Source organism: Tachyglossus aculeatus, chromosome 3 (genome assembly GCF_015852505.1).
Source record: "Tachyglossus aculeatus isolate mTacAcu1 chromosome 3, mTacAcu1.pri, whole genome shotgun sequence".
In the NCBI taxonomy this organism is placed as follows: domain Eukaryota; kingdom Metazoa; phylum Chordata; class Mammalia; order Monotremata; family Tachyglossidae; genus Tachyglossus; species Tachyglossus aculeatus.
Window position 1 is genome coordinate 105,006,043 of NC_052068.1, and position 11,340 is coordinate 105,017,382.

Consider the following 11,340-nt stretch of genomic DNA (forward strand, 5'->3'; position numbering starts at 1 on the left):
TCTTGGCAACTTCTCTGCCTTTTATCTTTCATATTTTTCAGCTATTGCTCCCAAGATGCTTACAGTTTTTTTTCTGGAGGCAAAAACTATTTCCTTGATAGAATGTGCCATCTAGTTGTAGCTCTTTGTGGCCTGTGTAACCACCAAGAGTTACCTCCTCGTGGTCGTGGCATACGATTGTTTCATGGCAATCTGCAACCCTCTGCTCTATGAGGTTGTTATGTCCCCCAGAGTTTGTACTCAGCTCATGCTTGGTTCATATCTCATTGATTTTCTCCAGGGACTCATTCAGGTGCGCTAATATTTCATCTGCCATTTTGCAAGTCAAATATCATCAATCATTTCTTCTATCTCCCCCCAATATTAAAATTATTGTGTAGTAACACCTTCCCCAATGAGATCATTTTCGGCCTGGATCATTTTCATTTTCCATTGAAAAACTGTCACTTCTCTGGAAATTGAGATGTGTTACATATATCTCTTCATCACCATCCTGAATACCCGCTGTGCAGCAGAGTGACGCAAGTCCTTCTCCACTTATGCCTCACCTAATGGCGGTTGGCTTATTATATGGGACCGCCAACTTCATGTACATTTGGCCCAGTTCACAGTATGCACCAGAAAATGACAAAGTGGTTTCCATGTTTTATACTCCTGTGATGCCAATGCTGAATCCTCTGATCTACAACCTAGGAAAGACGAATGTAAAAGATGTCCTTTGAAAATAACCCATAGAAAAGCATCATCCTGGAGGATGTAATGTATTTCTCATGTTAAATGATTAATTCTTTTCAAGGTGCATGTTCTCATTAAGGTAGTTCTGTAAATTGTGCATTGTATCTTTGAATCGGGTGCTGAGATATTTATATTGAACAGCAGTTGTTAAAATGTCATGGGTAGGGCTTGCTATGGTTGTACAAACAAGCCAGGTGTGAAAAACCATAGCTAAGGAGAAAATTAAGGCCATTATCTGGATAATTCTAAGGTAGAATGGTTTCAGACTGAATTGTTTTTCACATCTCCATATGTAGTCCTTTTATTTGAAAATCCCTCCTGTATTCAAATGTTGCTGAAACACTCAGTCACTGGCTATTAGGGCCATGATTGAGGGACTGTAATTCTTGGTATCAGTGTTCCACATGCCATTTTGCTGAAAGAGATACCATGTGAAAAGGAACACTAATGATTAGGGTTTCTATTGCCAACACTGTTAAAGAATTTACCTTTGGCCTTTTGCATTTTATCTTAATATGATTAATCTTTGAATTATTTCCATATTGTTATTCCTCAAGTAGGTTTTTGTCCCTTCACTAAGGAATGAGGGATCAGCAGTTTGCAATGGAGAGGCAAAACAAAAGTGCAACGAGCTGTTCTTTACAAGCTTTTCAAGAAAGAGATTTGAGAGAAGTTTCAGTAGTTCTTATGTGTGCTGAAGAGCTTACCTTCCCATTTCTGCCTCAGGATGAAAATCTGAAAAGAGGCAGGAGAAAAGAGATTACAGGAAATCTTCAATCACTCATCAATAGCATTTATTGAGCTTTTATTCTGTGCTGAGCATTGTCACAGCATGACCTAGTGGAAAGAGCACAGGCCTGGGAATCAGAGCACCTGGGTGCTAATCTCAACTCTGGCACTTGCCTGTTCCTAGGGCAAGTCACTTTACTTCTCTCTGCCTCTGATTCCTCATTTGTAAAAGGGAGATTCAGTGACTTTTGAGGATTCAGTCACTGTTCTTCCTCTTAGATTGTGAAGCTCAGGTAGCCAGCCTTTGTCTCTTCCCTAGTGCTTAATACAGTTTTTTTGCACATAGTAAGAACTTAACAAATACTATTATTAATATTATTATTGATAGTACAATAAAGCTGATAGAGTCTATCACTGACTTTGAGGAGCAAATACCTGCAGAGACAGTGGAATCTGGGGACTGCTCACAGAAAGCAGAGGGAGGAATTCAGTTTTTGCTTTCAGCTCTGCACTGTTGAATTAAGTCCTTAGTTGTGAAAGATTTTAGTAATAATAATAATGGTGGTATTTGTTAAGTGCTTACTATGTGACAGGCGCTGTACTAAGTGCTGGGGTGATTGGGTTGAACACAGTCTCTGTCCCACATTGGCTCACAGTATTAATCCTCATTTTACAAACAAGGTAACTGAAGAACAGAGAAGTGAAGTGACTTTCCCAAGTCGGGAGTCAGGATTAGAACCCAGGTCCTTCTGACTCCCAAGCCTGGGCTCTCTCCACTAGTACTCTGCTTCTCCAAGCAGTTCTCTGGTTCATTTTTCTTCACGTTGTCATTGTTCTGTGCAAAGTGGGCTAAACTGCTTGGCACATCTCCTTACTTGTGTCCTCCTAGAGTAGCCACTAGACTGGAGAAATACATCTCCTCCAAGAGGCCTTGCTTGACTAAGCCTTCATTTCCTTTTCTCCCACTCCCTTCTGCCACTTCCTGATTTGCTCCTTTTATTCACCTCCCACCTCATTCCCACAGCACTTATGTACACATCCCTAATTTATTTATTCATATTAAGGCCTGTCTTCCCCTCTAGTCTGTAAGCTCACTGTGGGCAGGGAATATAACATACTGTTATATTGTATTCTTCCAAATGCTTAGTACAGTGCTCTGCACACAGTAAGAGTTCAATATGATTGATAGATTCGATTTGGATGACTGTCTCAACGACCTTTGAAAGACAATCTTACAAGAACACAAGATTCATATTTAGTGTGGCCCATTGGTAAAAGCAGAGACCTGGAAGTCACAGGACCTGTATTCTAATCACCACTCTGCCACTTGCCTCCTGAGTGATTTTGGATGCTTCACTATGCCTCACTTTTCTCATCTGTAAAATGAGGAATGGCTACTTGTTCTCCTTCCTACATAGACTTCTCAATTCCTCTCCATGTGAGCTTGTTGTGGGCAGGGAACCTGTCTACCAACTCTGTTGTACTCTCCCAAGTACTTAGTATAGTGCTCGGCACACATTAAGCACTCAATAAATACCACTGAGTATGATAAGGAACAGATCACCCAGCCCCCCTAACCCAGCCCATGCCCAAGCTTAGCCAATATTTCCACATATTGAACAGAGATCTGCAGACATGCCTGAGAAGCCATATGGCCTAGGGGAAACAGCACAGACCTAGAAAGTAGTAGATCTGAATTCTAATCCCACCACTTGCCACCTTGTCTGTTGTGTGACATTGGGCAAATATTTCCCTGTGCCTAAATTTCCTCATCTGTAAAATGGGGTTCAATACCTGTTTTCACTCCCTCTTAGACTATGAGCCCGAGGTGGGACAGGATCTGTGTCTGAACTAATTATCTTGTATTTACCACAGAGCCTAGTACAGTGCTTGGCACAGAGTAAGTGCTTAACAAATGCCCCAATTATTATTTGGGTTACTGAATACAAAAATCACTTTAAATATTCTCTACTAGTAGTGTTCAATTTTCATAAGCCTGCAAATATTTCCCAACATTCCCCTGCCCCCCATCTCCTTCTAGACTATAAGTTCCTTGTCGACAAGGAACGTATCTACCAACTGTATTGCACTGTCCTCTCCCAAGTACTTAGTACTGTGCTCTGGACACAGTAAGCATTTAATAAATTTGATTGATTGATCGATTGATGTCCAAATACATCTCTATTTCATTTTTCTCCCTGGGTTGAAAGAACATTAGCATGTACTTGTCCTCAGGCCATAGTTCACCTTATCCTTGCAGAGGAGCAGCATGGCCTAGTGGGTAGACCTTGAGCCTGGGAGTCAGAAGGACCCGGTTTCTAATACTGGCTTTGCAATTTATCTGCTGTGTGACCATGGGCAAGTCACTTGACATTTTTGTGCCTCAGCTACCTCATGTGTAAAATGGGGGTTAAGAATGTGAGCCCCAAGAGTAACAGGGTCTGTGCCCAACCCAAAGTACTTGTAACCACTCCAGCACTTAGAACAATGCCTGGCACATCAATCAATCAATCAATCGTACTTATTAAATGCTTACTGTGTGCAGAGCACTGTGCTATGCGCTTACCAAAGGCCACAATTATTATTAGTATTTGAATCCAGTGAGAGGTTTACAATGGGTTGAATTTTATTGTCTGGGTCTGAGTTAAGTGGGGCAAAAGGTTTTGGTGGGCAGACTGCAATAATTTACAAAATAACTCCTCAAACTCCATGAAGCAACCACTGCTCTTGGTTTATATTTAAAGGACCTGGATTCCCTGACTATAGGTTCATATTCTCTGGACTGATCATTGGGCAATTAAGTCCTACCACCCATCTGCCAAATAGCTACTGGGGACTGTCAGATATGCTGTTAAAATCTCAAGGGATTGGGTCCCTATGTTCCTCAAAACCAGTGTAATCACTCCTACCTCTTCAGAACAAGAATCTGGGAGCCACGAAGGGGAGAGCTTTCTTTCTATTTTCATCTTCAGGTAATCAATTGTATAGGATGGAGAAATACTCTCTGTCTAGACCAGAGAGTTAGGACAATAATGATGCTATGTGTTAAGTATTTACTATGGGCCAAGGACTGTACTAAGCCTTAGGATAGATATAAGATAACCAGATCAGATACAATTCCTATCCCTCATTGGGCTCAGAGTCTAAGTTGAATGGGGAGCAGTAGTTAATCCTTATTTTACAGAGGAGGCAACTGAGGCCCAGAGAAATGAAGTGACTTGCCTACGGTTACATAACAGATAAGTGGCTGAGTTGGGATTAGAACCCAGGTCCCCTCATGCCCAGGCTCACGGTGATAGAAGCCTCTTTTATTTATTTGCATTTTTTCCAGGAAAGCGGAATATTTTCCCCATTGAGAGCTCACTGATTAGTGTAGAAAATAATGAATCATCGATCAATAGTGATCTCCTATTAATCCAGTATCTTTGGACCATAGCTGCTGCTAGATATTTGAAAAGTCTAGCTATTTGAAGGTCACCGTCCCACAGGGCATTAATTTATCTCGAGTCATCAGATTCTAGCTAAGGAAAGTTCAGTTGCCACTTGATTTGAGTCTGCCTATCTACAACCCCAATGGGATAGCACTTCCTAAAGGAGAGTGTCAGCAGGAGGCAGGAACTTGTGGAATAACTTGGTGCAGACATATAGGAGGGAGGGAGTGGAAATGCTAATGGGGACCCTTCTTTTGGGGACACTTCTCCCCGGTCTTAATAACTGAGGAGAAGCAGCATGGCCTAGTGGATAGAGCAGGAGCCTGGGATTCAGAGTAATGTGCGTTCTCATTCTAGCTCTGCCACTTACCTATGTGTGACCTTGGGCAAGTCACTTAACTTCTCTGTCCCTCAGTTACCTCATTTGTAAAATGAGGATTATGACTGTAAGGTGTGAGATGTGGACTGTGTCCCACCTGATTAGGTTGCATAAACACTTAGTACAGTGCTCTGCACACAGTATGTGCTCAACAAATATTATTGAATGAATCTACCCCAGTGCTTAATAATGTGCCTGGCACATAGTAAGCTCTTAAGAAATACCATTAAAAAACCCCCAAACTCCTTGACTGGTTTGAGGCCTGCTTTTATGGACCCTCCCCTTGTCTGTTTACTGACTTTTTTAGTTTTAAAATATCTTTCTGGTATAACAGATGCTCTGGGTATGAGCCTTGGAGAGCTAGCTCATGCTTCACCTGATTACCCCTTTACTATGCATAATTCCATAGTGTGAAGTTCTTTGAAGTGATAGTCGCTGTGCAATAATTTACAAGCTGTCACACCAAATACAGTTATTCAGAAATTGTCCAGGATGCAATAAACTTTTCTTGCATTTTATTAAAGTCTCTTGTAAACTTCCAAGAAGATTTGAAGTAACATTTATGCTAGGTTTATGCCCACCATAATATCCAGGGGCCTGTGTGTTGCCGGTGCTGTTGGTGAACACTCGTGAGTCAGAGGTATGTTTGGGTGAACCCTTAGTTAAGCACATATATACGGTTTGCCTGGTATATTGGCCTCATTTTTCCTCAAAAAACCAGAGTTGCTATCAAGGAAATAGTAGCATTAGTGAGAATGGATAGCTACAAAAATAAGATATGTCCAACCCAAAGTGTGTCACTGCCAAAGACCTGAAGATGATATATCCATTCCCAGCAAGAATTCTGCAGCTGTCAACTGTCTATTTCCTAGGAAATAATTCTCCAGTAGCATTGCTTTTCACTTTGCATCATCTTTCTGTTCCCCTTTCTCCTGACCCTTTTCACCCCATTTTGTCCTATCCCATCCCAACCCTACATTTTTTTATATATTATTCTGGTCAACAAAGCTTTCCATGGGAAGGTTTCCCAGTTCCCCAAGTTCGGGCAATATGGATTAAGTGATTGAAGCATGGGGTTGGACAGAATGGGTTTAGGGAATTGGAGTGTTCCCTCCTCCTAAATGTGCCCCCAACTCAGGCTTATCTGCTCACTCACACCCACCCTCACCAAACCAAACTGAGACCCATGCCATCCCTGCTTTCCCTACTGACATAGAATGTAGAGAGGGGGTTCATTCAAAGTCATAGTGAGACAGTCTGGTCTATGAAGAGCTATACTTCATACCGCCATGAACATCTTCCACCGCACCTCACCTAAAATCAATCAATCAATCATATTTATTGAGTGCTTACTGAATGCAGAGCACTGTACTCAGTGGTTGAGAACGTACAGTATAATAGAGCTGGTAGGCATGCATTAGGCAAGGTGGTTGAGTACTTTATGACCAATAGTAAGGAATTTCTGTTGGATGCCAAGGTGGATAATAACAATAAAATAATAATAATAATAATAATAATAATAATAATAATAATGGTATTTGTTAAGCGCTTACTATGTGCAAAGCACTGTTCTATGCGCTGGGGAGGTTACAATGTGATCAGTTTGTCCCATGTGGGGCTCACAGTCTTAATCCCCATTTTACAAATGAGGTAACTGGGGCCGAGAGAAGTTAAGTGACTTTCCCAAAGTCACACAGCTGACAATTGGCGGAGCCGGGATTTGAACCCATGGCCTCTGACTTCAAAGCCCGTGCTGTTTCCACCGAGCCATGCTGCTTCTCTGGATGGGCAATGACTAGAGGTTCTTGAAGAATGGGGAAATATGGACTGAAACCTTTTGTAGAAAAACGATCCTACAACTCCCTAGGATGTGAGAGTCTACCCATGGGGAAGGCTTTTTTTTGTTAAAAAAGAATGGTATTTGTTAAGCCCTTACTATGTGCCAGGCACTGTACTAAGCTGTGAGATAGATGCAAGCTAATCAGGTTGGACACAGTCCATATCTCACATGGGGCTCACAGCCTTAATCCCCATTTTACAAATGAGGTAACTGAGGCTCAGAGAAGTTGAGTGACTTCCCCAAGATCACACAATAGACGAGTGGAAGAGCTGGAATTAGAACCCAACTCCTTCTGACTCCCAGGCCCACGTTCTATCTACTGATCCAGGATTCTTCTTTTCAGGTTTTTAAAAGGGTAAAGGAAGCTATATAGTAAGAGGGGACTTTGTGGGGAGAGAAACCTGGATGAAGAGAAAAAGTAGCTTTACCTAACAATTATTGATTGTGACATACTGCTGTCTATAACCAACACAAGGAGTTTTTCAGAAGGAAAGAATTTCTGGCTGGGACTGGAGGCGACACCTGCTGATGATCTCTGGTTTGACACGAATTTAGACAGAGTTGGTGAGCCCATTTCCCGTGTTTGATTTATCATCATTATCGTCTTCAACATCAGAAGTTTTTATTGAGTGATTACTATGTGCAGCACACCGTATTAAGCACTTGGGAGAGTACAATACAACAGAGTTGCTAGACACATTTCTTGCACACAGTGAATTTATAGTCTAAAGGAGGAAACAAATATTACTGTAAATAATATATGATATAGAATTCATTGATATGTACCTAACTGCTGCAGGGTTGATGATGTAGGGAATATCAAATGTCCAGAGGTCACCGATCCAAGTACATAGACAATGCAGAAGGGAGAGGGGAAAAGAGGGCTTAATCAGGGAAGGCTTCTTGGAGATGTGACCTTACTGAGTCTTTGAAGGTGGGGAGAATGGTGATCTGACGTATATGGAAGAGAAGGGAGTTTCAGGTTAAGGGGAGGATGTGGGAAAGATATAGGCAACAAAATAGGTAAGATAGGGGTACAGTGAGTGATTAGTACTAGAGGAACAGAGTATGTAGGTTGGGCTGTAGTAGGAGAACAATGAGGTAAGGTAGGAGGGGGCAAAATGATTGACATCTCCATATTTAGTTTCCATCTCTTAACCTGATTCTACTTTAAAACTACAATAAGCATGAGTTCTGGAGGTGAGATGTTTGGTGGAAACTATAGCTCAGTTGAAGAGTTCATGCTCTTGGGCCTGACCGATGACACATGGATGAAGATAGCATGCTTCATGACATTTTTGGGAATGTATCTTGTAACATTAGTGGGGAATCTTGGAATGATCTTCTTAATCTGGATTGACCCTCGAATTCACTCTGCCATGTACTGTTTTTAGCAGTCATCTGTCTCTAGTTGATCTTGGTTATTCCTCTGCTGTCACTCCACACATGCTACCAGACTTCTTAAGGAAGGGTAAGTTGATTTTTTTCGGCAGCTGTGCTACCCAAATGTATTTTTTTCTCATCTTTGCAAGCACAGAATACAACCTTTTAGCAGTGATGGCTTATGACCATTACGTCGCGATCTGTAACTCACTGCTCTATGCGGTTATCATGTTGCCCCAAATCTGTGCCCACTTGTTCTGATGTTACCTCATGGGTTTTGTTAATGCGACCACCCAGGCCATTCTGATGTTACGTCTATCCTTCTGTGACTCCCATGTCATCAACCACTTTTTCTGTGACCTCCCTCCCCTGCTGGAACTGTCCTTCTCCAACACCCACATCAATGAGACCATACTACTCCTGTTTGCAACCTTTCTGGGCATGGTGTCATCCTCGAATCTGCTCTCTCGTTCACCCCTCACATCCAATCCATCACCAAAACTTACCGATCTCACCTCTGCAACATCGCCAAGATCCGCCCTTTCCTCTCCATCCCAACTGCTACCCTGCTGGTTCAATCTCTCATCCTATCCCGACTGGATTACTGCATTAGCCTCCTCTCTGATCTCCCATCCTCCTGTCTCTCCCCACGTCAGTCTATACTACACGCTGCTGCCCGGATCATCTTTGTGCAGAACGCCCTGGGCGTGTTACTCCCCTCCTCAAAAATCTCCAGTGGCTACCAGTCAACCTACACATCAGGCAAAAACTCCTCACTCTCGGCTTCAAGGCTCTCCATCACCTCGCCCCCTCCTACCTCACCTCCCTTCTTTCCTTCTACAGCCCAGCCCAAATCCTCCGCTCCTCTGCCACTAACCTCCTCACTGCTCCTCGTTCTCACCTGTCCCACCGTCGACTCCTGGTCCACGTCCTCCCCCTGGCCTGGAATGCCCTCCTCCGCACATCCACCAAGCTAGCTCTCTTCCTCCCTTCAAAGCCCTACTGAGAGCTCACCTCCTCCAGAAGGCCTTCCCAGACTGAGCCCCCTCTTTCCTCTCCCTATCCCCATCCCCCTGCCCTACATCCTTCCCTTCCCCATAGCACCTATATATATATATATATATATATATATGTTTGTACATGTTTACTACTCTATTTATTTTACTTGTACTTATTTACTATTCTATTTATTTTGTTAATGATGTGCATCTAGCTTTACTTCTATTTATTCTGATGACTTGACACCTGTACACATGTTTTGTTCTGTTGTCTGTCTCCCCCTTCTAGACTGTGAGCCTGTTGTTGGATAGGGACCGTCTCTATATGTTTCCAACTTGTACTTCCCAAGTGCTTAGTACCGTGCTCTGCACACATTAAGCCCTCAATAAATACGATTGAATGAATGAATGAATGGTCACATATCTAGAAATCCTCCTCTCTTATATATTCATCCTCACCACCATTTTGAGGATTGGCTCTGCCAAAGGGATATGAAAAGCATTTTCTAACTGCACCTCCCACCTGGCAGCTACAACTGTTTGCTACAGGACCACGGTCTTCGTGTATGTGCAGCCGAGCTCCAGCTACACCCTGGACTCGGACAAAATGACCTTTGTGTTCTATACTGCAGTAATTCCCCTGTTGAATCCCATGATCTACAGCCTGAGAAATAAGGAGGTGAAGAATGTCATGAGCAGGTTTATATTCCAGGGATTGGGCCCTTGAGTGCAGAACATGTTTGATTGGAGGGCTACATAACAGCACTTTGTATGGAAAGGAAAGGGTGGATTTTAGTTACATTGAGAAGATAGAACCAACGGGATTTCAAGACTGATTGAATATGTGGGTTGAATGCCAGAGATATGAATTAAGGACAGTGCCAAGGTTAGGGGTTTGGGAGACAGGAAGGATGATGGTGTTGTCTAAACTATATTGATGGGAAAGTCATGCGGAGGATAGGGCTTGGGTAGAAAAAGGTACAGTTCTATTCTGTCCCTTCTATGGACTGAATATGAGAGCCCACAAATTTTGAGTTCCTGGGGCCCTAAGTAACTTGGAAACACTCCCTGGCCTATAACCGTCCTGCCCATAGCTGTGCTCCCTTTAGACTCTCTACCCCAAGGCCAAGGTCATTGGTGACCTTTGAAAGCATAGTTTCTGCAGAGTGAAGCGCCACTTATCTCTCATTCCACCTACATATTCATTCTGTCACCAAATCTTGTTGTTTCTACTTTCACCACCTTGCTAAAGTCCGTTCTTTCCTTCCCATCCACACTGATACTATGCTGATCAAAGCATTTATCATATCCCACCATAACTACTGCATAGATTTATAGATGACCTCCTTGCCTCCTGTCTCTCTGCGCTCCAGTCCTTTCTTCACTCTGCTGTCCAGAGCCTTCTTTTCTAAAAGAAGTCTCTCCACTCCTCAAGAACATCCAGTGGTTGCCCATCCACCTCCACAACAAACAGAAACTCTACCATTAGCTTAAAGCCATTCATTCAGTTCTCCCCCACCTGCCTTACCCAGTGGATAGAGCACAGACCTGGGAGTCAGAAAATCAGGGGTTCTAATCTCCTGGGCAAATCACTTCATTTCTCTGGGCTTACATTATTTCATCTGTAAAATGGGGAGTGAGACTGTGAGCCCCAGGGACAGGGACTGTGTCCAATCCTATTTGCTTGTAACCACCCCAGTGCTTAGTATAGTGCCTGGGACATAGTAAGTGCCTAACAAATATTATTATTATTATTATTGTTATTATTATTATTATTATTATTATTTCCTACAACCAGGGCTGCCTATTTTCCTCCTCTGACACCAACCTACTCTCTGTATTTCA

At 42.7% G+C, this 11,340-nt stretch overlaps 1 pseudogene; it reads left to right on the forward strand.

Annotated features, from left to right (window-relative positions):
• The first annotated feature begins 551 nt into the window (after positions 1 to 551).
• Positions 552 to 10,222, forward strand: LOC119925342 (annotated as a pseudogene).
• The last annotated feature ends 1,118 nt before the right edge of the window (positions 10,223 to 11,340 follow it).